Raw genomic sequence first — 24,130 nt, forward strand, 5'->3', positions numbered from 1 at the left:
TAGTGTACCCCGGTGGTGTGGTGAATCCCTCCTCCGAAATACAAAGACAGTGATCTCTATAGAAGCTCAGCTTCACTGGAAGCTCCCTCGGCTCCAACCAGGTCCTAAAGGAGTGTAGCTGTAGGAGATCCTCTCAAATGACCTGGTTGGTGTGTGGCCCAATCGGGATGGTGGGTGGCAGTACCGGCGGGGCATCCAAACTGTACTGAAAAGGAGGTATCCTATCGATGTGAAACCCCAATCTCACAAACCATCTGTGAGTCCGTGCATACCAGCCTCGCTCGTCTCCCTCTGCTGCCAACCTCATGGAGGAATCGAGAGCCAACCATGGCAACCTCTGTCTCCCTGATGTGCAATCCCCATATGATCTAACCCGGTGTAGATATGTGATGGTCTAAAACGCTGCATCTAGCTAGAGTGGAGAAGCACCAAACTCGGCCTGAATGATATGATGTGGTATAGATGGTTTCCCTCGGATCATCCCTGAGAGCATAAGGATCTGCAGGCGCTCCACCTGTGTCCACTCTATATCTGACATGTCAGGTCCGCAACAAGGGCTGCCATACATACCAGGTAGTCAAACCAAGGAGTCGAAGAGAAGAGCCTTGGCCCGAGAGTCCTGGAAGTGGGAGTGGAAGCACTGTCTCTCTAGCCGAGCCACTGAGGCATATCCCCTGCTCAGTCTGTTGGCCTGCATCGCTGGTCTCATCGTGAAGGTCCGAGAAGATGACCCCCAAGTAAGTGTATGAGAATACGATCTCAACTGGTGACCCACCGAAAGTGAACTGCTTCCAGTGCATGTTTGCTAGAGAGGTGTTAAAGATCATGGCCTTGGTCTTGCCAAGGTTGACCTCCAAATCATGGGATAAACAAAAAGCATGCAGTGCGTCCAGGTGTCGCTGGAGCCCCTCGGGTGTGGATGATAAGAGTGCCACGTCATCTGTATAAAGAAGAATCCAAATGATGATCCCAGCAAGTGAGCAACCGCTCCCTCCGAAAGCCCCCATGAGAGTCTCAAGCTCATCGATGTAGAGGCCAAACAGGGTTGGTGATAAGGGACAACCCTGTTTGACCCCTATGGTGCTCAAGATCTCATCTGTCCAACCTGCGCCTGTCCGAACTCTGCCTGCGACTGAAACCGGCCTCTAATCACTCAGAGGGCAGTGGAACTAAACCTTTAATCACTTCAGCACTTATTTACAGCTCACAAAGCATATATCACAACCATTAACCATTGCATGATCACCATTTGGCATTTACCCATTTGTTCACAAACAAAACCACTGAAAAAGGAATGGAGGCTAGAATGCCCCTGCTCAATAAACCTAGACAAGTGCACCCGATTGGCCCCAAATACTGTGGCGCCACTTTCGGTATTTCTTTATATTTCACAGTGAAATGATTACAAGTTGCATCTGGGAGACCTTCCCTGCAACTGAGCACGCAGCCCCAATTCACTGAGCCTTCACAAGGCTTTCAAGTATAGAACACCATCACATAAGTGCACTTAACCCATAGGCTCAACCCAAAGGCATTCTCTTTTCTGAGTGCAATTCCATTGGCTGTTTAGAAGCAATCACACTGCACCCCATCTGCACTCTCTTTGAGTGGTTTCTAGATGGCATTCACAAAGCTTTTCAAAGCTCCAAAATAAAATCAGCAAAGTACCCAACCAAAGAATGACTCTGTAGCACTACCTGGGCACCTGTGAACCAAGAAAGAGGCGGCACACGAGGCCAACCAATAGCTTATGGCTAAAAGAAATTGCAGCAGCAAAATCACAACTCACCAAGCCCTGAAAACTCGAACCAAGTCCTCAATCGCCAAGAGGACATAGTAGCCAATGCCCAATTGCATTCTCAGCCAACGAGGAGTGCAAAGGCATGAAGAAAGAGCATTTACAAGAGCCGACCAGCAAGAATTCCACTGAAAAATGCGAAAAGAAGCACTTCTGTCGCGAAGAAGTGGGAGTTCTTGGGCTCAAAAGAAGCGTGCTTCAGAGAGGAATGCATTGCGAAGGTTTTGGAGAAGTTTCATCGTCGGAAAGTCCTCCAAAACTGAGAAAAACCAGTCAACCAATGCGTGGGACCACTCGAAATTCAATAGAAAGCTGTAGCTTTGCAAGAGGAGAGGCCCAGGAGGCTGTAGAAGCAAAAAGGTCTAGAAAAACCCACTTTTGCAAATTCGACCAGCGAAAGAAGTGCTCAGCTCTGCCCGTTCTACCAAACGCACGGAGGGAAAAGCATATCACTACGAAGGGGAGGCAGAGGGGAAGCCATTGGGCCAAACCGAAGTCCAGGAATCCAAACGGGTGAGGAGTTATGAAGAAAAACGGAATTCAGCTCAAGGAGGCTGAAAAACCAGTCCAAAATCTCAACAAAGGGAGAAGATGAGAGAGAAAACCACACATCTGAAGTTTAGAAGACCCAAGAAGGTCCAGGAATGGCAAAGGAGTATGTAGAAGGCACTAGAGCCACCTGGAACTCTAGGGGGGCCACTGAAGGTACATGGCCCTCTAGGGAGTGTTAGAAATGAGAGAGTGAGAGAGCAGGAAGCAAGAGAGCTGAACGTAGTGCTTGCAATAGAAGAAGTGACTAATACAAGGAGTGGGATGGGTTTTGTCTAAGTGACAAAACCTTATCCTTCACTAACCGTAGTTAGTGAGCTAACTGTGGTTAGGGAAAAAAACCTCTAAAGGAGGAAAAAGTGCCCTTAACCTACTTATTACATTACATTGGTCACTGCTGAATTATAATAATAATTCTAACACCCCCCTGTAGTGCCAATGTCATGTATAAGGAAATGATCAATCACCAAAAGGATATAAGTTCAGGGCACTACAAAATGCCTCAAACTTTTCACATGGAAGTGCTTTGGTGAAGATGTCTGCAACATTGTCATGTGTTGACACATAGATCATACTGATCTCTCCTGCATGCAACTTCTCTCTGACATAGTGATAGTGAACCTCAATGTACTTCGTGCGAGCATGAAACACAGGATTCTTTGCCACTGATATAGCACTCTGACCAGTGAGAATCGGAGAAGGACCCTCCAATGAAAGATGAAGATCAGCAAATAAACGACGCAGCCAAACACATTCAACTGTCGCTGTGAAAGCTGCCCTGTACTCAACTTCACATGAGGAGGTAGCCACTGTAGACTGTTTCTTGCTCAACCAAGAAATGCAAGCATGTTCTAGAAAGAAACAATTCCCACTGCTGGACTGCCTAGTATCATAGTTTCCAGCCCAATCTGAGTCACTGTAAGCATGCATCTGCAAGTCACACCCCCTGGAAAACATCAAGCCAAAAGATTTTGTACCTTGCAAGTAACGGAAGATGCGTTTTACAGCCTGCCAATGCGTAATCTTTGGGCTGTGCATATACTTGCTCACGTGAGAAACTAAAAACTGAATATCAGGTCGTGTATTGCAGAGATAAATGAGGCATCCAACAGCTTGACTATAGAGTGTGACATCAATTGATTCACCTGCATCATGCATTGTAAGCTTCAGCCCCGGCTCCATGGGAGTGGACATACGCTTGCAATCATGCATGTTGAATCTGTCCAAGAGCTTTTGAACATACTTGGACTGAGACATAACAATGCCACGTTTTTCTTGAATAAACTGGATCCCCAAAAAGAAATGTAACAAGCCCAACTCTGACATATCAAATGTAGCTTTCAATTGGGCCTTGAAATCTGCAATTACTTCCTCATTTGATCCGATGAGCAACATGTCATCTACATAAAGAATGATGACCAGAATATCCCCCCCATCCTTCTTGATGTAGAGGGTGCTCTCAGTTGGACTATTGTGCAGCCCCTTGCTGGTCAGAAAGGCATCAATTTTGGCATACCATGCACGCGGGGCTTGTTTAAGCCCATACAAAGCTTTATTCAACTTGCATACCTGAAGTGCATTTCCTGAAATTTCAAAGCCCGGAGGTTGTTTGACATAAACCTCTTCCAACAAGTCTCCATTAAGGAAAGCTGTTTTAATGTCCAGCTAATGAACATTCCATTCAAAATTTGCAGCCATGGCTATAATCGACCTGATGGTTGTCATCCTGGATGTAGGAGCAAAAGTCTCCTCATAATCTATGCCCTTTTTCCTGGATGTAGGAGCAAAAGTCTCCTCATAATCTATGCCCTTTTTCTGAGCATATCCTTTTGCAACCAGCCTTGCCTTGTACCGATCAACGGACCCATCTGGCTTTCTTTTGACTTTGAAAACCCACCGTATACCTGTGGCATTTTTACCTGGTGGCAAATCCACAACATCCCAAGTCTGATTTTTATGAATGGACTGCAATTCATCGTGCATGGCATTCATCCAATGCACATTATCTTTTGCTTCTTCAAATGTCTCAGGCTCCTCCTCATCAAGAAGAGTACCTGCATAAGCTGATTCAACTGAATGAGCTCCCTCCATGTGCCTTACTGCACTACGAGTTCTGCCAGGCAATGGAGCTTCAAGCCTACTCTCCCTGAGAGTCTAAAGCAACCAATGCGGGACTGTTTTGGCTGCGTGTATCTCTTGAATTTCTTGCTTGACAACTTCATCCACACCTTGAGGTTGTACCAATTCAGCTGGGGGCTGAATCTGTACTTGTGGAGCTGGCAGAGGTTACTGTAAATTCTGATTTTCAGCGGGGGAACCAAATGCTATAGGAAGCATCCCCTCAAACACATCATCTGAAGAGGCCGGAATCTGAAATTCAGCATTTGTATATGTAGAATTTTCACAGAATATGACATCTCTACAGACAAAAATCTTGCGTGTAGCAGGATTGTAGAGACGATAGCCTTTGCTTTGTGAGCTATATCCCACAAAAATGCATTTTAGTGCCTTATCTGACAACTTGTGTCTGAACTCCACAGGCACGTGGGCATATGCAACACAACCAAAAACTCTGAAGTGGTCCACTGAAGGCTTTCTCCCATGCCATGCATGCCTCATAGGGAGTGATTGTCTTCAAAGCCTTTGTAGGAGCCCGGTTTAAAATATAGTTGGCACACATTAGGCCTTCCAGCCAAAACCTGTGAGGCAACTTCTTACTTGTGAGCATGCATCTATCCATTTCCATGGTGGTGCGATTCTTCCGCTCAACTTTGCCATTCTGTTGAGATGTAAGCCTCACTGTAAGCTGATGCATAATGCCTTTTTCTTTCAGAAATGTCTCAAATTCATGAGACATGTACTCCCCCCCTTGATCGGTGCGAAGTGTCTGCACCTTGAGTCTTGTCTCATTTTCAACCATAGCCACAAAGTGTTTGAAATGCATAAACACTTCTGATTTTGCCTTGAGACCATAAACCCAAGTGTAGTTGGTAAAGTCATCTATGAATGTAACAAAATAGAGATAACTCCCAAAAGCAGGTGTCCTCATGGGACTGCAAATATCACTGTGAATAAGCTGCAATTTTCTTGTAGCTTTCACTACACCATCCTTCTTGAAGGGAAGCCTATGCATTTTGCCAAGAATGCAACCTTCACATGCATGAGGAGGAGGCGACTCCAAAGGAGGTAATGCATCAACCATATCATGCCTTTGAAGTGTCATTAAGCTGCCATAGCTCATGTGCCCATACCTGGCATGCCATAACTCCGCATTGTGCATCGCAGCAGTGGGAGTGCTAACTGATAATGCAAGATGGGATCTTTTTTCATATAAATCAAGCTGAAAAAGACCCCGATACAAAGTGCCACAGACAACCTCAAAGCATATTCATTTTCTTTGTCTCTCACTGCACACTTGTCATCATCAAAAACAACCTGAAATCCTCCTCTATTGAGTAAAATTTCAAAATTACCCATCACTTGATGTGAAATGGATGGAGGAAGGTGAACTGGCAGATTCACCTGGGATATTACAGCTTTACCTTGATGCTTTTCAGTTAGAGCCGATTGTAGGCTCCTACACGTAGTTCAACAGAGCGAGCGTGGGCTTAATAATGTGTAATTAAATGTGGCATGGTGCCTAGCACATAAGCGTAATTAATCCCTAGGCCCAAAGGCATTCCAAGGAATTAAAAGAGTGGTTGTTGGAAAATGATGATGTGGCATTTTTAATGGGCTCCCTGTTAGAATTATTATTATAATTCAGCAGTGACCAATGTAATGTAATAAGTAGGTTAGGGGCACTCGTATAGCTGATAACCGACCGTCGTACAGTTGGATGTACACTTGCATCACTCCGTACACATGTTCACTGCACTATCCGTACTGCTCTTGTCAGTCCTTTCGTACGTACTTGCAATAGCTCCGCTACCAGCACGTATTAGCCCATACAATAGTACGGTCATCCGTACTATTCTGATCACCTGTACCTACGTTGACATTTGGGCTGTACAGCTCTCGATAGCTGTCCGTACAGCCGTACAGTCCATACTGTACGGGTTGTTCTAGTCTTTCTGAACAAGGGTGCATTGGTCATTTGGAGAGTTCTCATTGCAGGTGAACATTGGAAGGAGTTTTTTTATCAGGCATTGATGTAGAGAGCCATTGTTTGGCCTGCATTTTGGGAGCAAATTTGGGACTCTAGAGATGCACAAGCTCTTTCAGTAATTTCTCTTTCTGTCAAGAGGTTCATTATACCTCATATTCGGTCATGCAAGACATCTATGGCAGCTTAGGTAATACGGGAGAGTATGTTTGCAGCAAGGAACGATGCCAGGGTTTCCTTTCTGAAGCGAGAACTTTCCCATACACATATGGAGGAGGGAGATTCCATGAATTCTCACCTCACGAAGCTTCAGGATCTTAGGGAACAATTGCTCAACATTGATGAAGTCATTCCGGATTCAGAGATGATCTCCACCACTCTGAACTCTCTTCCTGAGTCCTATCTCGGTTTCCACACCTCGCTGAATTTGTCATTGAGGGGAGACAGCAATCCTCTCTCCTTTCACGAGTTGGTAGGACTTCTGTTGTAGGAGGAACAAACACGCAAAAATATGGCAACCCGGGCTGGCAAGCATGCTATTCTCTCTAAGTTCAAGCCCAAGGGTAAAGGGCAGCATAAGCCATGTGCCCATCAGCCCACACATCAGCATAAAGCTGATGCTGGACAGCCTTCTTATAAGGCACAGGGTGATACAAACAAGCAGAAAAAAGAAGGGCATCTGTCATTATTGCAAGTCAAGGGCCTGATGGGAAAATGAGAGCAAGAGGGAGAGAGTGAGAGAGAGAGAAGACTCCAAATGTGCGGGTGTGAAGTGATGAGCCACACCACAAAACTCTTTAGTTTTATTAGGATTAGGTTTTACCCTATGATTGTCTTAAGACAGTCATAGGTGTCCTATCTTTAATGAAGGGTTGGCAATGTGCCTTTACCCCAACAACCTCCCACCTAAAGGCCAATGTGCCTAAAGGGGAGAAAAGAATAAAAATTACAGCAATATACAGTTACTGTATACAAGACCATATAATAAGAATGGTCTCATCCTAATCCCATGATGTGGCGGCAATGTGCAAACCGCTCTGTAGGCAAGCTCTTAGTGAGCAAATCTGCAGGATTATCATCAGTATGTACTTTCACAAGCTCAAGTCGCTTGTCTTCCAGTACCTCCCTGATGAAATGATATTTCACTTCTATGTGCTTGGTCTTCTGATAAAAGACCGGATTCTTTGCCAACATGATAGCACTTTGACTATCACAATGCAAAACTGGCATATCTCCTGTAATGCCCAAATCTCCCACCAGCCGAGTAAGCCATATTGCTTCCTTTCAAGCCTCAGTGGCTGCAACATATTCAGCTTCAGTAGTTGACAGTCATGCTGAGATTTACTGGCAATAAGCATGTCATCCACATATAGGATGAGTAGCATCAAACTGCCATCCTTTGCCCGTTTGGTGTACAAGCAATGATCGGTCTCACACCTATGATACCCTTGGGACTGCATGAAGGCATCAAACTTCTTGTACCATTCTCTTGGCGCCTGCTTGAGTCCATACAAGCTCCTCTTGAGCTTACACACAAGCTGCTCTTTCCCTTTAACAGCATATCCCTCTGGCTGACTCATATAGATTTCATCATGGAGATCTCCGTGAAGAAAAGCTGTCTTCACATCCATCTGACATAAATCCATGTCGTCATGAGCAACAAGAGCTAACACTCCTCTCAAAGTAGTCATCTTGACTACAGGGGAAAAGATCTCATCAAAGTCAATGCCCTTCTCCTGCTTAAATCCCTTGGCAACCAATCTGGCCTTATACCTCGGTAAAGCATTTGAATCCACTTTGACTTTGTAAACCCACTTGCATGGCAAAACCTTTCTGCCTGCAGGTAGCTGCACCAAGTCCCATGTATCATTTTGAAGTAGGGAGTCCATTTCTGACTGCATGGCTTTCTCCCACTTCTTTTTCTCTGTTCTTCCCATAGCTTCCTTGAAGCTGGAAGGCTCACCACAATCTGTCAGCATGATAAAATCAGCCACATTATTGGCTCCTGGAACAAACCTGGCAGGAGGCCGTTGTACACGGGAGCTCCTCCTAACAAAATGTTCCGGATTAGGCTGCTGTCCCCAGCCTGTTCGTCATGCATGACGGGTGGCTGTACCACCATATCTGGCTGTTCTACAGCCCCATCTGCTGGCATATCCAGTGGTGCATCATTGGCAAAATTATCTGGCTGATTTTCAGCCTGTATACCCTCTTGAACAGGGTTATCTGCAGCAGCCTGCTGCTGCATATAAATGGGCATTCTTTGCTGTCCAACATCATCATAAATAACCCTCCTGTATTCCACAGGTTGCACGGGTTCCTTGTGTACACTATCCTCTTTCAAGATGACATCATTGCTGCGTATAATCTTCCGTTTAACGGGATCCCATAACCTGTACCCCATTTCACCTTCGTCACCATAACCCATAAAGATGCATCTGATAGACTTTGGATCCAGTTTGGTGCGCAGTTCTTTGCGTACATAAGCAAAGCACTCGCAGCCAAATACACGTAAGTGCTTGTATGAGGGTGGCTTGCCAGACAACACCTCCTCTGGCACTTTCAACTCCAAAGCCTTGTTTGGCGACCTGTTAATAATGTGAACTGCTGTTTGCACGGCTTCTGCCCAAAAGCCATGGGGTAATGCAGCATAAGACAACATACATCGAACCTTCTCCTGAATAGTTCGATTCATACGCTCACTTGCACCATTTTGAGATGCATTATGAGGGGCTGTGAGTTCCTGTTTGATGCCCTTAGCTTGGCAAAACTGCACAAAAGCATGTGACACATACTCACCCCCATTATCGGATCTGAGGCATTTCAGCCTGCGACCTGTCCGATTCTCAACCTGAGCGACAAGCTTCTTGAAAGCATCTAAGGCATCGCCCTTATGCTTCAAGAAATAGACCCACACTTTGCGTGTGGCATCATCAATGAAAGTAATAAAATATTTTGCACCCCCTAGTGATAACTGTGGCATCTCACACAAATCAGTGTGCACTAGATCAAGCGGTGCTCTATTCTGGGGAGTTCTCCTCTTATGAGGAGTCACAAAATGCTTGCCAAATATGCAATGATCACAAGTAGGCAAATCTGAAAAAGAAAGAGACGGCAGATAACCCAAACGTGACAGTTCTTGCATTCCTTTAACAGACATGTGTCCCAACCGGCTATGCCACAATGAAACCTTTGGCAGCTCGGTTATGGCAACAACATGATTACCCACACTGGAAACATAAAGAGGGTACAAGGTATCACACTTAAAACCCTCAGCCACTACAGCCTGGCCATCAGTAATCACCCATTTGGAATCCCCAAATGTGGTGTGGTAACCACTGTCATCCAATAAGCCAGTGCTAATCAGATTTTTCTTGATTTGCGGCACATGGCGAACACCATCAAGCATAAATGACCGTCCATCAAGAAATACTATCTGTATACTGCCAATCCCTGCAATCTGACATGCATAGTTGTTCCCAAGATGAACTCCTCCATGAGTACCTGTGTAGGAAGTAAACCACTCCCTATGAGGAGTAACATGAAAAGAAGCACCTGAATCCAAGAGCCAGGTGTGCATGTCATGGCCATCAATAACCAAAGCATGTGCTATTACAGCAGAAGAGCATAAAACATCATGTATGTCACTGTCACTGTCCTCTGCTGCAACATTCATTGCATCCAAGTCATCTGCCTTGGCCTTGCCTTTGCCTTTGCTTCCATTGCCTGCATCCTTTGTTTCAGCCTTCTTGGCTTTCTGATCCCGTATGAACTTGAAGCACTTAGACTTCACATGTCCCTTCTTGCCACAATAAAAGCATTCAATATCCTTTTTGCCACGGGACTGACTGCGGGATTTGGACTTACTAGCAGATCTCCCCTTCTGCTGAGTCGTGCCTCTATCCTGTACCTGCAAAGCATTTGAAGACTTGCTGCCCGCATTAATCTTCCTGCTCATCTCCTCCATAAGGAAAGAGCTCTCTACATCAGCATAAATAAGAGTGACATTCGAATTTGACAGGGTGGTCTTGAAAGTGTCCCAACTCTCAGGGAGGGTACACAGCAAGAAAGTAGCCTTGAACTCCTCATCAAGGTTCAACCCCTGTGCAATCAGCTGTGTAAAGATGGCATTGAACTCACTCAAGTGTGAGGTCATAGCTGTACCTTCCTTCATGCGAAGATCAACCAGCTTCTTCAACCAATAAACCTTACTGGCTGAGCTCTTTTGGGCATACAATTCTTCTAGCCTTTGCCATAGACCATAAGAGGTCTTTTCAGCCTGAACATTGAACACAAGAGTGTCTGAAATAGTGAGCATGATAGCTGCCCTTGCGGACAAATCAAGCTCTTCCCAGTCATCAGCTGCCATGTCAGATGGCTTGACACCCTTCACCCTTATTAAGCAATCTTCTTTAACAGAAGTACATTCAAGCACTGTTCTGCCCATAATGCATAGTTGTGTGCTCCTTCCATTTTCTTTATGTTCAGAATTGAAGAATCACTTCCCCCTGATGCCATATCAGATAAGGAAAGTACCTGACTCCCTGGAAGTAAAAAGGACTGAATAAAAATTCTGATTTCTCAGAAAAAACCTGCTCTATTCAAGAGCCAGAAGCACTCTCAATGGTGCTGTTTTTTACTGTCAGGAAAATCTGCAGCAAAACAGTAAATGACCCTGCAAATACTGTACCTTCTGACACACAGTACCGTGCTCAAAGAGGCATAAAAACAGTAATTTCAGACTGCTGCAGCTGCTCAACAAGTGCTTAACAGTGCATAATCATCTGACAAAGCACAAACACTGCTGTAAACACTGCTGTACTGACTGTACTGATCACTTCTCCCACCTCAGATGAGGTATTGCACTGAGTTAATATGCATAAACCACTTGGCAAACACCCAAAAAAAAAATGACACTTCAGCCTGTCACAAAACCTGCAACAGAAAATGGGATAAATCCCAAGCAATCACCCTTCTGCCAAGGGGATAAAATGCATCTGAAGATCTCTGTCGGTGACCCAAGTGCTATCAAACAAAATCTGGGCAAAAGCCCCTTGATCTGACACCTGAACCAAGTGAAGAACACCTCAACACTGAGGTAGCATGCAATATGAAAATCTCTCTGACAAAATCATCCACCAGTGTAATGCATATACTGCCCTGTGTAGAAATGACATACACAAATCCCAACGTACAAACACTCAATGAGGAACCTTTTGAGCACTATCAACGATGGACAGTTAGGGACCGAGTAAACTCGATGCGCCCTGGCCAAGCGTGGCTCAACTGAGGTTCTCTGAGTGTTGCACAAGAAATGTGACCTGCAAGAAAATGTCACCTCGACACTGCGGAAATCGAGGCAAATGTGTGCTCTCTGGCACCACACTACCTCAAGGCATACAAAGCATCCACTGTCAGGCAAAAGCCCTATGATCTGCTCACCTGGAAACTGAGATTCAAGCCCAGTAAAAGCATAAAAGTCCTCTGCAAAATCAAGGCATTTCCTTCACGAAAACCAGATAACTGTGCAATCAACCACACACTGTGGTTCTCTTCACCTCAAGCATGAGGTGAATGAAAGTATTTGCTGTACTTTCAGGATAACACAGTTTTGTGAACTGAAAAAATGACCCTGAATCAAGAGGAATGAAGAGCAGAGTGCTCTTTCTCCTCTCTTTCTTCCCCAAACAAAAAATGTACTTGTTGTACTTTCGTACTTGCTGTACTTGTGCAAAAGCAAGATCCAAGGAGAAAAGTATCCTCTGACACAGATCCCAAAAAAAAATGTACCTCCCTGCTGCAAAAAAAAAAAAAAGGAAGCAGCTTCCTGTACCTGCGCTGTGGAGATCCGTACGGATGTACGGCTCCTGTACGGAATCCGTACAACAGGTACGGATGACCGTACCTGAGCGCGCGCTGCGCGCTCTGGTTCCGCGCAGCCTGGTGCTGTGCACAGGCTGCCCCTGCGCAGACTAGCAGCTAGCAGCTGCTATACAAGGCAAAGGCCCGCGCTCAGCTCGATGCCCGCGCCCTAGCCCGTGCCCTGATCCGTGCCCGCGCCCGTGCCGTTGCGACCTGCGCTGCGCGATGCGCTGCCGCCCTGCCTTGCGCGATGCGCCGCCGCCCTGCCTGCAGATCTGCGAAGCTCGTCCGTACGGATGTACGGACGACATACGGCGCTGTCACCTGCTCTAGGTAGAGGTCAAGGGTGGTTAGGCTAGGGTAGGGAGTGGAGTAGGAGAGGTAGGCTCTGATACCAATTGAAGGGCCTGATGGGGAAATGAGAGCAAGAGGGAGAGAGTGAGAGAGAGAGAAGACTCCAAATGTGCGGGTGTGAAGTGATGAGCCACACCACAAAACTATTTAGTTTTATTAGGATTAGGTTTTACCCTATGACTGTCTTAAGACAGTCATAGGTGTCCTATCTTTAATGAAGGGTTGGCAATGTGCCTTTACCCCAACAGCAAGAAGCCAGGTCATTATATTGGAGAGTGCAAGAAGCGCATAGCCAAAGAAAAGAAAAGGGATTCCGGTATGGTTGTATCAGATGCATCAGGTCCACATTGCCATGATGGAGGAGATGTTGTAGCCAACTTGGTTGAAGAGCACTATGCCTTTTTGACTTGCACTTCAGATTTTTTAGTGGGTAGTTCAGATACTACAGCCACTAATGATGATGACCCATATGCTTTTTTGACTTGCAGTTACGATCCTTCAAAGGATGAATGCTCTTTCAGTGTTGATGAGACACTACGTACTTGGTATTTCGATAGTGGTGCTTCAAAGCACATCACTTCCAAGAGTAATATGTTTGTAACTTTGCATTCTTCACCCATCAAGAAGAAGGTAACTTGTGCAAATAATTCTTCTCATTCATTGTGTGGAGTGGGAGACATTATTCTCACATCCACTGATGGCACAGATTTCAGAATATCAGATGTACTCTATGTGCCAGGTATAAAGAAGAATTTGCTTTCAGTGTCCTTACCAAGTAGCTTTCTATCTCTGTGTGCCAGAATCTGCTCTGGGACCATAAGTTCATCCTGTTCTTCCACTTCAGGCTGTACCTCATCACGTAAATCCTCGGGAACATCTCCATGATATCGCTTTAACAAGCTCACATGAAAGGCATTATGTATCTTCCAATGCGGAGGCAACTTCAGCCTGTAAGCTCCCTCGTTTATCTTTTCAGAAACCTGGAAAGGACCATAGTAACGCATGTTCAAATTTATGTACAACCTTTCCTTGCCTTTCTTATTTTTCAGCCTTGCCATCTGAAAACGTAGCAAAGCCCAATCACCTTCTGTGAATACCAATTCCTTGCCGTGCTTATCTGCTGCTCTTTTCTGCTTGTCTTGACTTCTTTGCAAGGCATATTTGATCTTCTTGTAAGCCTCTTCAAGGCTTTCCACAAAAAAACGATCAGCTTCGAAGATTTTCTCTTTTGTATGTAAAATGGGAGGTATCTTCTTGGCACCTTCCACTATTTCAAAAGGTGCTTTACCTATGGATGTGTGCACCATATTATTGTAAGCATATTCCAACAAAGGCAAATAATGCTCCCATTTGGTTTTGTGGTCTGAGACATAGCATTTAAACATATCCAAGATGGTAGAGTTTTCCTACTCCGATTGTCCATCAGACTGAGGGTGAAAAGATGACGATTTTCAAAAGAAAGAAAATTATAGCAGATCAAATGGCCAAATTGTTTCTGCAGCATGTCTTCAAGTATCATGGGATGCCTGAATCCATAGTTAGTCCGTGCATTGATGATGTGCTCGATCAGTTAAATGGAGCTTCAGTTTTCAGTAGGATAGACTTAAAGAGTGGCTATCACCAAGTGAGGATGATAGAGATCCGAGGATGACCAGCCTCTTTTGGAGAGGGCTGTTTGAAAATATGGGCTGATTGTCCAAAAGAGGCTGGTCATCCTCGGATCTCTATCACTAACTATGGATTCAGGCATCCCATGATACTTGAAGACATGCTGCAGAAACAATTTGGCCATTTGATCTGCTATAATTTTCTTTCTTACTGGCACAAAGTCGGCTTGTTTGCTAAACTTGCAAATTATTGTCCACAATCGATTATGTCCAGTAGGAGTACGTGGAAGATCAAACACAAAATCCATAGCTATGCTTTGCCATGGTCTATCCGGAATTGGCAAAGGGTGTAACAACCCAGGTGCCTTCTGCCTGTCAAACTTTACTTTCTGACAAACCATGCATGTTCTCACATATTCTTCCGCATCTTTCCTCAAAGATGGCCAATAAAAGTATTGCTCCACTTCTGTAAGTTGCTGTAATTCCCCTATGTCCTGCATATGGAGAAGCATGACTTTCCATTATGACTTTCTGTTGCATCTGATCAGTGACACAGAGTCGCCCATGCATCAAAATGAAACCCTCTTTCAACAAATAGTGATCATGCCTTTGACCATCAAAAAGCTGATCATAAATAGTTGAAAAATCAGCATCATTAACATACTGATCTTTCATCACATCTAACACATTGTTGTAAGCAATGCTCACTGCTGAAACACTGGGTTTCTTGGAGACTGCTTCAGGCTGTGGTTTCCTGGAAAGTGCATCAGCCACGACATTTTTGTTACCTGGCACATGTACATTTTGAAAATGAAACATTGAGAGGAAGTTAGCCCATCTCATGTGCTTTTCAAATAATTTTCTCTGCGTGAGAATATCTTAGTGACTGATGATCTGTCTGCACATAAAAAACAGCTCCAAGCAGGTAATGTTTCCATGTGGTCAAAGCATGTGTCCCTGCTAACATTTCCTTCTCGTATGTCTACTAGTACAATTCAGCATCTTTGAGAACTCTACTCTCATATGCAACCACTCTGCCATCCTGCATCAAAGTGCCTCCTATGCTGTTCCCACATGCATCACAAGTTACAACAAAGGGTTTTGCAAGATCTGGCAAGATAATAACGGGTTCAGAACACAACTTTTGCTTCAGCTCTTCAAAAGCTGCATTTTCGTTTGGTCCCCACCGAAACGATACAGCTTTCTTCTGTAAAGCATGCAAGGGAGAAGCAATTTCTGCAAAGTACTTTATAAACCTCCGATAGTATGAACACAACCCAAGGAAGCTTCTGACTTCATGCAGATTTTTCAGAATTAGCCAACTCCTTATGGCCTCAACTTTTGCAGGATCCATCTTGACTCCATCCTTTGACACTATATGACCGAGAAAATGAATCTCATGCATAAAGAACTCACTTTTCTTGGTGTTTATTAACAGCTTGTGTCTTTTCAACTCTTGAAACACAATAGTGAGGTGTTTCCTGTGCTCTTGCTCATTTTTAGAGAACACAATGATGTCTTCGAAGAAAGTGCCCACAAACTTTCTGTGTGCTCTAAAAATTATGTCCATCATTCTATTGAAAGTGGCAGGTGCATTAGTCAAACCAAAAGGCATCACAAGGAACTCATATAAGCCAAATGAAGTACAGAAGGCAGTCTTGTAGACATCTTCAGGCCGTATCCTTATCTAATGGTATCCATTTTAAGGTCTATACGACTGAACATTGAGGAACCTTCCAACCGATCCGATATATCATCAATGCATTAAATTGGAAAACGGTTCCTAATTGTGACTTTATTCAAAGCCTTATAATCAATACACATTCTCCAACTGCCATCCTTCTTTTGCACAAGCAACACAGGGGAACAGTAAGGAGAATTACTTGGCTGTATTAATTCATTTTCCAAGAGTTCCTTCACTTGTGACATTATCTCTTCTTGTTGTGCCTTACTGACACGATAGGGAGGTATATTAGGCGGTGAATTATATCAATTCGATGATCCTCGGGCCTCTTGGGAGGTAATTCTTGAGGAAGTGCATTTGAGAAACAATCCTGAAAATCTGAAATAAAAGCAGCCCTTTCTCTATCTAAAGCAGAAAGAGTAGAGCCTTCCTGAACTTGTTGGCTGTCCTCTTTGACAAAAATCAAGTACGCTGAAATATGACGCTTTATTACATTGGAAATACAAGAAGCTGAAACTACAGGGATGGACTCCCCTTTCAACTTTACATCAAGTACATGATTTTTACCTCTATGAGTTAAAGAAATCTTCTTGTTTCTCATCTGCACATCAGCCCTCACCCTGTACATCCAAGGCATTCCAAGCAAAGCATCACACTCTAGCAAAGGCATAATGTAGAAGTCCTTTGCATCCTGATATCCCTGGATATGCATCCTCAACTTGCCAATGATAGGAGTGACAGGTGTGTTGAGTTCAGGTTTGGCCATATCACACATGCCGGATGGCCCCATTTCCTCAGGCTTGATGTCAAGCCATCCTGCCATATCAGGAGTTATGAAATTTGCCTTTGCCCCAGAATCAAAGAAAAACAAACAATTCTGATTTCTGATTTTTCCCCATGCTCTGCACATCTCAATCTTTTTCATTTCCTCTTCATCATGTGCATGTGGCAAACTCCCAATCACATCTGGAAGAAGTCCTGCAGAAGGTTTAGGCCTTTTGCCCTTCCGATCAGCCTGTTTATCACCATTCTTATCATCATCTGACCTATCTCTTTTCTTGGATGGGCAATCATAAGAGCGGTGTCCCTCTCCTTTGCATATAAAACATTTGTTTTGCTCCATGAGTAACTTTTTCTCTTCATCAGATAACTTAGTACGGGGCTGTTTATTAGGCTGTCCACACCTTTGACCAACTTTGAATTGGGCTTTTCCTCCCTTTTGAAACGGTCGTTTGTCATAATTTTTATTTTCAGATTTGATGTCCTTATCCTGGTGTTTGGCAGCCCGTTTGTTGTCTTCTTTCTTGTTGTCCATAAAGCCCAAATTCTTCTCCTGCATGCATGCATATGCTGTCCTTGCATTCTCAATTAATTGAGACATAGAACCCACCTTGGTTTTGATGCAATAATCACGTAGCTCACTAGGCAATCCACAACAGTACCTCTCTATTTGCTCTTTCAAAGAAACATGCCTGTAAGAGCTCAATGGCAGCAAAACATCTCAAAACCTCTGGGTGTAATCATCAAGATTCTTGCAAAGTTTGTATGACAAGTCATGCCAGTGTGAAAGTACTTCAACTTCAAAAGTTGGAGTAAGCCAAGTAGAAGACAACACTTGCTTAAATTCCAACCAAGTAGCAGGTGCATCTCCATGAAGCATAAGGTTGGTGTACCACTTAAGTGCATTGCCTTTCAAAAATGTGGCAACCTTCCTCATCTTGGATGCTTCTGTAAACAAACCCCCAAGAAATGCAGCATCGAACTGTTGAAGGAATGTGAGGGCTTTGTACCTGTCCTGTACTCCATTATATGTCTCAAACTTCACATGAGAACCACCATCCTTAAATTCTTTATATACATTTGATATTGGCTATCCCAAAGATGGCTGTATTTTTGCAGCATTCCCTTCACTAGGGAGAGCCATGCTTGGCTGAACATTAGGCATGGGAGCATATGCTGTGGCTTGCATGCCTGGCTGCATTCCCACATTGTCATACATGGCTTATGCCCAGTTCGCGGTGAAATCAACATAGCATCAAAGATAGAATCTATACCAAAATATTCAGATTGCTGCCTCAAATATGGCTGAGGTGGCTGAGCCACATTTATGGACTACACATTATTATTTTGAGGAGTAGAAGTACCCAAACCAAGGCCTTGTGCTGGCTGCTCATACTGTTGCACTGGCTGTACTTTTTGTACCTCTTTCTCAAGTGCTCTTTTGGGGGATTCCTCTCTTGGAAGTCACTTTCTGAGTCATTTTTTATGGCTGTCCCTCATGGGAAACTGATGCATGAGTGTGCGGTCCGCCATGAGAAGCTGATGCATGTGTGTACTCACTCTTTCCGTGCCTGTGCTTACTTGATTTCTTCTTCTCATTGGCATTTGTTTGCACAGTCTTAGCCAAATTTTGAGTCAGCTGAGTCAAAGCAGTCACTGCACTTGCAAGCTGTGCATTCAACATAGTAGCATCCTCTGACTCACTGCTAGAACTAGTATCACCGTTGAGCTCAGTTGTAGCGTCATGTATGGCTTGCTCAAAAGGCATTTGTTGTGCTCCCTGCAGTTGTACACTAGCTGGATCATTAAGGCTTTCCTGCCTTCTCCTTTGAGGAGTTGTGGAGCTCTCTTTCTCATGGGTACTCGCCATGTTTATGGTTGTAATATTCAGCTGTCAAAAAGTGCAGCAAAGATATCCTTCCACCAAACTACCGAGGCCCACCTCTTGAGAAAGAGTGTGTGGTATTCCAGCAATGGAACCAATGAAACCGGCCTCTAATCACTCAGAGGGCAGTGAAACTAAACCTTTAATCACTTCAGCACTTATTTACAGCTCACAAAGCATATATCACAACCATTAACCATTGCATGATCACCATTTGGCATTTACCCATTTGTTCACAAACAAAACCACTAAAAAAGGGATGGAGGCTAGAATGCCCCTGCTCAACAAACATAGACAACTGCACCTGATTGGCCCCAAACACCGTGGCGCCCCTTTCAGTATTTCTTTATATTTCACAGTGAAATGATTACAAGTTGCATCCGGAAGACCTTCCCTGCAAATGAGCACGCAGCCCCAATTCATTGAGCCTTCGCCAGGCTTTCAAGCATAGAACACCATCACATAAGTGCACTTAACCCATACGCTCAACCCAAAGGCATTCTCTTTTCCGAGTGCAATTCCATTGGCTGTCCAAATGCAATCACACTGCACCCCAGCTGCACTCTCTTTGAGTGGTTTCCAGATGGCATTCACAAAGCTTTTCAAAGCTCCAAAATAAAATCAGCAAAGTACCCAACCAAAGTATGACTCATGTAGCACTGCCTGGGCACCTGTGAACCAAGAAAGAGGCAGCACACGAGGCCAACCAATAGCTTATGGCAAAAAGAAATTACAGCAACAAAATCACAACTCACCAAGCCCTAAAAACTCGAACCAAGTCCTCAATCACCAAGAGGACATAGTAGCCAATGCCCAATTGCATTCTTAGCCAACGAGGAGTGCAAAGGCATGAAGAAAGAGCATTTACAAGAGCCGACCAATAAGAATTCCACTGAAAAATGCGAAAAGAAGCACTTCTGTCGCGAAGAAGTGAGAGTTCTTGGGCTCAAAAGAAGCGTGCTTCAGAGAGGAATGCATTGAGAAGGTTTTGGAGAAGTTTCATCGTCGGAAAGTCCTCCAAAACTGAGAAAAACCAGTCAACCAACGCCTGGGACCACTCGAAATTCAACAGAAAGCTGTAGCTTTGCAAGAGGAGAGGCCCAAGAGGCTATAGAAGCAAAAAGGTCCAGAAAAAGCCACTTTTGCAAATTCGACCAGCAAAAGAAGTGCTCAGCTCTGCCCATTCTACCAAACATACGGAGGGAAAAGCATATCACTGCAAAGGGGAGGCAAAGGGGAAGCCATCAGGCCAAATGCAAGTCGAGGAATCCAAACGGGTGAGGAGTTATGAAGAAAAACGGTATTCAGCTAAAGGAGGCTGAAAAACCAGTCCAAAATCTCAACAAAGGGAGGGAGAAGATGAGAGAGAAAACCACACATCTGAAGTTTAGAAGGCCCAGGAAGGTCCAGGAATGGCAAAGGAGCATGTAGAAGCCACTAGAGCCACCTGGAACTCTAGGGGGCCACTAAAGGTACATGGCCCTCTAGGGAGCCCATTAAAAATGCCACATCATCATTTCCCAACAACCACTCTTTTAATTCCTTAGAATGCCTTTGGGCCTAGGGATTAATTATGCTTATGTGCTAGGCACCATGCCACGTTTAATTACATATTATTAAGCCCACGCTTGGACTTTTAAAACCAAAGTTGTCATGGTCTTGTAGTACGTTAAAGTACTTAGAATTTCACGCCCCCGTGACATACCCCTCTCTTGAAACAGCAAACCACAGTTTGCTGCCCCAAAACACAAGAGCAAGCATGAAATATAGCATGAAAGAGGATACAAGAAAGCCGCAGCTATAGTATACAGAGGACAGTGAAAATATGGCTAGGAGATTCTCTCATAAGTGCCATGACTACCTAGAGAAAACTGTGTAGACATAGTCAATGATATCATCATACATGTCACCCTAGTCATAAAGCATCCTTGATATCAAAATCCCCATGGAGTAGGCAGTCTAATCACAGATCAAGATACATCCGATGATGGATTAGATAGTATAGGCAAGAAGCCCATGATAGGTCGTTGTCTGCTATCTAGATGAGATGTCTGTCGTGCCCTCTTGGTAGCTATTGACACCTGACGAGCGCCACAGTAGCTCCCGTCGGCCATCCCCAAATTTACAAATGAAAGAAATGTCGGTGAGTGTGATCTGCATGTCTGTCCTTTGTCAAATGTGCCTCATCTCAATCTTGAGGTCCCTGCCTCTCCTGCTATATGTGGCCGGGGGGCAACATGCTCCGACTGGAAGAACTCTGTGATCATACTCTAAGGTAAGGCCCCTCGCTCTTGTCTCCATGATCTGAAGAGACACTACCTATGTCAGACAGCCTCGTGAATGAAAGCGGCCAAGCACGGTGCAATGACACACGAAAATGTCCAATGGCAATCCTAAGTGAGTGTGGTAGGTGAATCTAGGTGTACCCTGGTGGGATAATGAATCCCTCCTTAGAAATGGGAAGGTCTTGATAGAAACTGAGCTTCACAGGAAGCTCTATCTATGCCAACCAGAACCTAAATGTGAAACCAGACCAAAAACCCTAAAAACAAACTGGTAATCAGCCTTGAAATCCTAAAAACGAATCACTGCTGATAGAAACGCAGCCTGGATCTTCGATTCGCAGCAGATAATCACCAAGATAGATTTCAAATTTCATAGATAACAGCATCTACTAGCTTCATCTGACGAAGAGCAACAGCAGATTTCTTCTGATAATCAAAACGAACCGAGAGAGGATAGAAAGAACAAAGATTGCTACTTCCACACAATATTTTGCCACATTTCATTGCTTGTATGATGCTGAACTTGTAGATGCAGATGCTTATGTTGTTCATGCTTCTACCATGGCAGATTCTCATTTATGGTATGGGAGGTTTGGACACCTCAACTCGGAGCTTTGGTAAAGTTGCATAAAGAAGATATGGTTGTTGATCTTTCTAAGTTGCATAGGCCTTCAAAGCATGCCTGTGAAGTATGTTTACTTGGAAAAATGCACCGTATTGCATTTCCCAAGGATGGGATAGTCGGTGCACCTCACAAGTTGTATTTGATTCATAGTGACGTTTGTGGTCCCATGCACGTTGCAGCTATTGGAAAATTTTAATGTATTTTTGCTTTGAAATCCAAATCTAAAGTTTTTGCATATTTCGGACATTTCATTGCCTTGGTAGAGAATGAAAGTGGGCTGAAAATTGCCAACATTAATACAGACAGGGGGGGTGAATACATGCCAAAAGAATTTGCTGATTAGTTGGCCTCACAAGGCATACATCATCAATGCACTGTGCTTACACTCAGCAGCAGAATCCCGTGGCTAAAAGGAAGAATAGATCAGTCATGGAGATGGCCAGGTGTATGCTCAAAGCCTAACAAGGATGTAGTCATGTGTGCAAATTATATTTTGAATAGATGCAAGCAGCCTGATATGCCTCCAACTTATCAGGATATTATGCACAGGGCAATTGACCAAGAGAGCTTAAATTCAGGAGCCCAAAAGACTTGCCCATTGGTTGTTTGACACTCTCAAAGATAGCAAAGAAGGTGCTCCTCTGCTAGCCCATACTAGAGCAGCTTTTAGAAAAGCACATGCTAATTTGGTTGCTTTTGCATTGGTTGCTACAGCATGCAATGAAGAGCCATTATGCCATAAGGATGCCTTTCAAACTGATTGTCGGTTGCAAGCCATGAAAGCTGAATTGGATTCAATCCATCAGAATAACACTTTGGAATTGAGTGACTTGCCTCCTAGCAAGAATGCCATTGGAACTAAGTGGATATACAATGTTAAACGGAAAGCTGATGGTTCAGCGGACCGTTATAAAGCCCATCTTGTTGCAAAGGGCTATGCACAGCAACAGGCCTTGACTTTGAAGAAACTTTTGCCCCCACTTCCAAGATCACCACTATCAAGATTGTTATTGCCTTTGCTGCCCACTTTCACTGGGAGGTACATCAGCTTGATATTAAGACCGCATTTCTTCACGGGCACTTGCAAGAGGAAGTCTATGTTACCCAACCTCATGGCTTGGACGTTGAAGGTTCTAAATGGAAGGTATACTGGTTGAAGAAAGCCCTTTGTGGATTGAAGCAAGCACCCCGAGCTTGGTATACAAGAATCCATGCTCATTTACTAAGTCTTGGCTTGTAGAAAAGCCCTACAGAGGCTACCCTTTACATCCGTAAGAGTGGGACAGATTTACTGATTTTAGTACTCTATGTGGATGACATGCTTGTTACTGGGGCCCATGCTGAGCAAATTGCAGCTTTTAAGCTTGACTTGCAGAAGACATTTGCTATGTCAGATCTTGGTCCTTTGCATTATTATCTGGGCATTCAATTTGCTAGCAGTGAGGGTATTTTGATGTCACAACCCAAGTACATTGGACAGCTTTTGCAACGTTTTCAGTTTGAGAATTGCAAGCCAGTATCCACACCATTAGAGCCTCGTTTTCATTTCTCATCTGAGGATGGCAATGGTGCATGTGATATCACTCTCTATCAACAAGCAGTTGGTTGTTTGATTTACTTATGCCATACCAGGCCAGATCTTCACTATGTTGTCTCACAGCCCCTCTACACACTATTGGCAAGCCGGGAAGCGTGTCTTCAGGTATCTCAAAGACACTCAGCATTCAAGCCTTCTCTACAGGCCAATTCTTCACTTGTCATGCATGGATTCACTATAGTGATTGGGCTGGCTATTCCGCCACCCGTGTGTCACATAGTGGCATCTGTTTCATGCTTGGTACTTCATGCATCTCTTGGTTCAGCAAGAAGCAGACTACAATTGCTACTTCTAGCTGTGAGACTAAGTACAAAGCAGCTTTTACAGCTACAGTGGAGTGTGTTTCGCTCCGCGTGCTACTTGCAAATCTTCATGTATGTCAAACAGCTCCTATTGTCATCTTCACTGATAGTCAGAGTGCTTTGGCTGTTGCACGGAATCCAATTTTCCATGCCCACACAAAGCATATTGAGGTTTATTATCATTATGTCAGAGAGAGATTGTCAACAGGTGATATTCAATTGTTTTATGTTCCCGGTGAAGACAACTTGGCAGATCTCTTTGCAAAAGCTCTTCCTCGACCAAGTTTGAAGCTTTCTGGCAAGCTTTGAACTTAGTACCTTTTGTAACTTGATCTGTTATGCTTTGTACAGTCATAGGTTGCTATATCCATACAGGATGGACATGTGCAACCATAACATTAGTTCTTCAAGTATTCTCATACATGTCCAGGATATTTCAGCCCATACCATGGAGGGGGGTTTGTAGGCCATCCCATGGGCTACCCATTGGTGCCTTATATTCCTTGGTATGTGCCTTGTAGGCCTAGATATAGGCAGTCGGGACATATGGTTAGTACACTAGGTACTACTAGGACACCCTTTCCTAGGGTTTTGTTCTATTGGGTGTACTTTGTAATAGTTGCCCTAGTCTACAATTTGCAGTTTGAATTCCTTTCTGGCCATTGGACTCCTACTTTATATAGGAAATTTGATTATC

At 44.1% G+C, this 24,130-nt stretch overlaps 1 protein-coding gene across 1 annotated transcript in view; it reads right to left on the bottom strand.

The window, feature by feature from the left end:
* OVA4 (Nucleotidylyl transferase superfamily protein) overlaps positions 1–24,130 on the bottom strand; it is a 121,662-nt gene that overhangs the window by 44,144 nt on the left and 53,388 nt on the right. The window lies entirely within an intron of this gene.

This window comes from Dipteris shenzhenensis, chromosome 9, assembly GCF_047967505.1.
Source record: "Dipteris shenzhenensis isolate YYH24624 ecotype China chromosome 9, Dip_SZ_1.0, whole genome shotgun sequence".
NCBI classification, from domain to species: domain Eukaryota; kingdom Viridiplantae; phylum Streptophyta; class Polypodiopsida; order Gleicheniales; family Dipteridaceae; genus Dipteris; species Dipteris shenzhenensis.